We start from the raw sequence: 5,533 nt of genomic DNA on the forward strand, positions 1-5,533 counted from the left end.
TCAAGATGATAGGGAACAAATAAGGGAAGAAAAAAGAAGGAAAATACTAAAAGAGTTAAGAAAAGAAAAACATGCCTCCTATAGTAGTCATAACTCTTGCAGGAGCCTAAGTGAAGAACTTCGTGACTATTATGAAGGAAGGCATAGGTCACATCTTATACCTCACTCCCATAGGAAAGAAAAGGAAAGAAAGCCTCAAGAGGCTAACATTAACCTCCCATACCTCAATGGGAAGGACAATGCAGAAGCTAACTTAGATTGAGAAATAAGGGTAGAGCAACAACTTAAAAGGAAGTCTACTTCAAAATCTTATGGCTCTCACTCTTATCCAAAGAAAGACCAAGGTCAAGGCATCTTAGGGGTGACACCTTCTAAGCCCAAAGATGATAAGGGGAAGAGAATAGAAAAGCAACCCCTTAAGGCTAGTATGCAAGAGAAGACTAGCTCCATGAAGTGCTTTAAATACCTTGGAAGAGGACACATTACTTCTCAATGCCCCACCAAGAAAACCATGATTATGAGGGGCCAAGACATTTATAGTAGCAAAGATGAAGCTACAACTTCACCTTCCTTTAGTGAAAGTGAAGAAGTAAAAAGGGAAGAATCTAGTGAAGAGATCTACCCCCAAGAAGAAGGACAACTTTTAATGATTAAGGAGGAGTGTAAGGAGGTAAGTATTTCCTCCAAGAGGTTAGTTAAGAAGGAAAGACATTTTAAAGAAACTTCCCCTCTTAGACAACCTCCACATTTTCTCCTTTGTAAAAAGACACTTGTTAGCATTGCCACACCTCTTAGGCTTGAGTTCATTCCTCAAGTAAAGGAGTTTTTGGATGAGGGTTTGGTTCGAAAGAGCTTAAATCCTTGTGCTTTATTGGTGTCCAAAATAGGTATTATTAGGCACCAAATTCCTAAAATAGGTGGTATGATGAATGTTTTGAGTGATGCACCCCTCTTTTGTAAAATCACTCATGCACCCAACATCTTCATGATTTGTGTACATAGGGACTCATTAGGTAGGTTTGTTCTTATTTTTAGTTTCAATACAAACTTAGGTACTCATATGGGACACCTTTGGTTTTTCATAATTTTTGGTAGGAATAATCAACATGAAAATACAGAAAAAGGTATGCTTTATTGCATTACTTTTCTTAATTTTTTAAATAGTGATCAAGGGGTTCCCATGAATCCTAAGAGAATAAAGGTCATTCCTGAGTGGCCCACTCCACCAAGTATAAAAAAAATTTGGGGCTTCCATGACTTAACAAACTTTTACAAAAGGTTTGTCCCATATTTCTCTATACTTGTAGCACCACTCATTGAGTTGGTGAGGAACCATGTTCCTTCATGGGAAGATGCCTGGGAAATGGGTTTTCAGACCTTACCTTACTTCAACATACCAAACACCGCTAATACATATGCTTTTGTTCTTTTTACAGGTGTTGAGGAAAAAAGCCCAGAGTTTCAAGAACCTCGGAATTTGAGGTTAAATCCTTTTCAAGGGGTAGGGAATGATTCAATCCTACCCCACAAGGGCATTGGATAGAAGACTCCAAGAAGATTAGGCCAGAGATACAAGAGAAGGCCCTAGGGTTCTCATAAGCCTTAGGGTAGATTTCGAATCCATAGGCTAAGTATGAGTCCACTTATCTTTATACATATTAGATTAAGGTTTCATTATTTTTTGACCTTGTATTTAGGGCTCCATAATGTAGGTAGGGTACCCTATAAATGTAGGATTTTTCAGCCCTTGTATTTTAGGGCACCTAGACTAGTTTTTGTATTAGGGGTAGTTTTGTAATTTTACATACATTAAGTGAATATTTGATGTGTGTGGTTGGAAATAAATTTAATTGAATTGGGAGAAGCCCAATCCAATTAAATTTTAGAGCGGGAGGTGAGCATTTTCTTGCTACACCCCATTGCCACATCATATAGTCACACTTTGTGCATGTCTTTCATGCTTTACATGCCTCATGACACCTAAGCACACTTAGTGGAGAATCTTGGACTTGATCTTGGATTAGTGGGTTGAACCTGTTAAAAAGAACAATGACATACAAGTTTTGGAGAGAATGCTCTTTTTCTTAATCTTCAAATTCAACTACTGCAGTTACAAAGTTACAATATATAGACTACTGCAGTTATAATATATTTAAAACTACTCCACATAACTACTCCATATAATTACTCCACATAACTCCTATTTACAAGAAACTACCACTAACTTCTTGTTGAATATCCTTGTAATTTAGCCATGTTTGGTAACTTAGTTGGTAGCCTTTTTTTCAGAAGGCAACAGTGCATTGTCATTGTCATAGCCTCTCTCCTCCCTCTCTCTCTTTTGTACTCTCTCTATATATATGTACCTATTTGAATTCAAGTAATATAGAAAAATATTTTTTACTTTGGTCCTTCAACTTGGCATCAGAGCGGGTTGCCGCTGTCCGCCGCCGGCCGCCATCTCCGGCGATTTTCTCCGGTGAGACCAGGGTTCAGATCGCCTCGAGAAGTGCGACCCAACCCTGCAACTCGCGCCGCCTTCCGCTGTCGCACGCGCCTCCACGCGCCGCTTCTTCTTCTCGCGACTTCCGGCGCGTGTAGCTCACACGCCGCCGTGCCGGCGTCGAAAGCTACCACTTCCGGTCTTGGCAGCTTCGTCATCACTTCCTGGGTCTATTTCAGGCTTCACCTCCCGCTTCTGGCAAGCCGTTTGGTCAGCTCTTGAGTGTCTTCCTCTCTTGTGTGTTAGGGTTTGCTGTTTGGCTCTTAAATGGCCTCCTCTGGACCTGTTTTTTCGTTTTCTGGGACTCCAACTATCACCACTGCAAAGCTGAACTGGAAAAACTATCCTTCGTGGTCTGCTTCCGTGGAGTTGTGGTTCCTTGGTCAAGGACACCATGACCACTTGGAGAAAACCTCGAATTCTGTTTCAGTTGATAAAAGACCTGAATGGGAGAAGCTTGACTATCAACTATGTGTCGTGTTATGGTAATCAGTTGAGCCGGATATCTTGGAGATCCTCCGATCATTTAAATCGTGTCGCTCTTTTTGGAAGAAAGCCCAGGAAATCTTTGCCAATGATATCCAAAGCTTGTTTGATGCAACCATGAAGGTTATAGCCCTCAAGCAAACAAGTCATGACATGATTGCTCATGTGGGTAAGGCTCGGGCTGCCGTGGAAGAACTGAGAAAGTTCCTTGTAGCTGATTCATTGGAAGAAGTGAATAGGAAGCTTGACAAGTTCTACATGGTTCTTATTTTGAGGAGCTTACATTCAGACTTTGATCATGTGCATGATCAAGTACTTGCTGGGGACCAGATTCCATCAATGGATTCCCTCATCACTAGACTTCTCCGCGTGCCTCATTTATTGAAGGATGAGAATCCTACTGATGGAGTGGAGACGTCAGCCATGGTTGCGTCTCGAGGGAGAGGAAGCGGCCGCAACAGTAGAGGAGGTCGCAGTGGAAGGGGTGGACGTCCTCATTGCACCTATTGCAAGAGGATAGGTCACACCCAAGAGACTTGCTATTCATTACATGGGTTTCCTGACAAGGTCGCACAAGTTTCTAAATCAGAGAAAGCAGAGTCCAGATTCTCTGATGAGGAGTATCAGGAGTATTTGAAGCTCAAATCCGAGAAGCCCAGCAATCAAGCACAACCCTCGTCCGTACCATGTTTTTCAACAGCGTGTATCTCTCAATCCATTGAAGGTCACAGCCCTTGGATACTCGACTCAGGTGCCTCTGATCATATTTCTGGTAATAAGTCCTCCTTCTCATCCTTTTCTCTTCCAAAAATTCCTCACCTTGTTACTGTAGCTAATGGCTCCAAGGTTGCTTCTCAAGGAAGTGGTCAAGTTTCACTGTCTCCCTCTTTGAAATTAAATTCTGTTTTATTTCTTCCCCAGTGTCCCTATAATCTAATCTCATTAAGTCAATTAACTCGTTCGTTAAATTGTTTAGTAACCTTTACTGCTAATTCTTTTGTTATTCAGGAACATGGGACGGGGCGACTGATTGGAGAAGAACATGAATCACGACGGCTTTATTACTTGGAATCCAGTCCACCGGGTCTTGTTTTGCTACCTCTAGACCCAAACTTTTGCATGATCGTCTGGGTCACCCAAGTTTACCAAAATTGAAGATTATGGTTTCTAGTCTTAAGAATCTTAGAGTCTTAGATTGTGAGTCTTGATAACTAGGAAAACATGTCAGGTCGTCATTTCCTCAAACTGTACAAAGATGTGACTCGACTTTTTCTACCATACATTCTGATATTTGGGGACCAAGTCGTGTCACATCTTTTGGTTTTCGATATTTTGTAACCTTTATTGATGAATTCTCTAGATGTACTTGGGTTTATTTAATGAAAGACAGATCTGAACTTTTGCCTATATTTGTGTCATTCTACAATGAGATTGAGAATCAATTTGGAAAAACAATCAAAATTTTCAGAAGTGATAATGCTAAAGAGTATTTCTCTCATGATCTTTCTTCTTTTTTGTCTTCCAAAGGTATTATACATCAATCCACATGTCCACACACACCACAACAAAATGGTATAGCAGAAAGGAAGAATAGACATCTTCTTGAAACTGCACGTTCCCTAATGCTAAATTCGAATGTTCCTACACATCATTGGGGAGATGTCGTGCTTACTGCTTGTTTCCTAATCAATAGGATGCCCTCTTCTTCTCTTGAAAACCAAATCCCTCACTCAATTGTCTTTCCTCATGATCCACTATTCCATGTCTCTCCTAAAGTGTTTGGTTGTACTTGCTTTGTCCATGATTTGTCTCCTGGTTTAGACAAACTTTCTGCAAGGTCAGTCAAATGCGTCTTTTTGGGTTATTCTCATCTTCAAAAAGGTTACAAATGCTACTCTCCCACCATGAGACGGTACTATATGTCTGCAGATGTCACCTTTTTTGAAGACACACCCTTCTTCTCATCCTCCGTGGACCACTCTTCGTCTCTCCAGGAGGTTCTTCCTATCTCTTCTCCTTGTCCTCTAGATAACTCAGACCATAATGTTCGTGTTGTCCCAAATTCACCTGAAGTTATCTCCCCACCTTCGGTTACCGATCCACCCAGGACAAGACAGATTGGATCTCCAGTACTTGAAGCCTCTTCTCGTGATCCTCGTTCTTCTTCAACCAATCCTCCACTCATGGATCCTTCCTCATCTTCCACTTCTCATTCTCATTCTGACTCACATTGGCCCATTGCCATCAGGAAAGGTACTCGCTCTACTCGCAATCCTCATCCTATTTATAATTTCTTAAGTTATCACCGTTTGTCTCCTTCATATAGTTCTTTTGTTTTCTCCTTGTCTTCCCTTACTGTTCCTTCCACTGTTCGTGAGGCACTTGATCATCCTGGCTGGAGACAAGCTATGGTTGATGAAATGCAGGCTCTTGAAAATAATGGTACTTGGGAGCTCGTTCCTCTCCCTCCTGGTAAGACGACTGTGGGTTGCAGATGGGTTTACAATGTTAAAGTTGGACCCAATGGTAAGGTTGATCGGCTTA

Source organism: Glycine soja, unplaced genomic scaffold (assembly GCF_004193775.1).
Source record: "Glycine soja cultivar W05 unplaced genomic scaffold, ASM419377v2 tig00105718_1_pilon, whole genome shotgun sequence".
Classification (NCBI taxonomy): Eukaryota; Viridiplantae; Streptophyta; class Magnoliopsida; order Fabales; family Fabaceae; genus Glycine; species Glycine soja.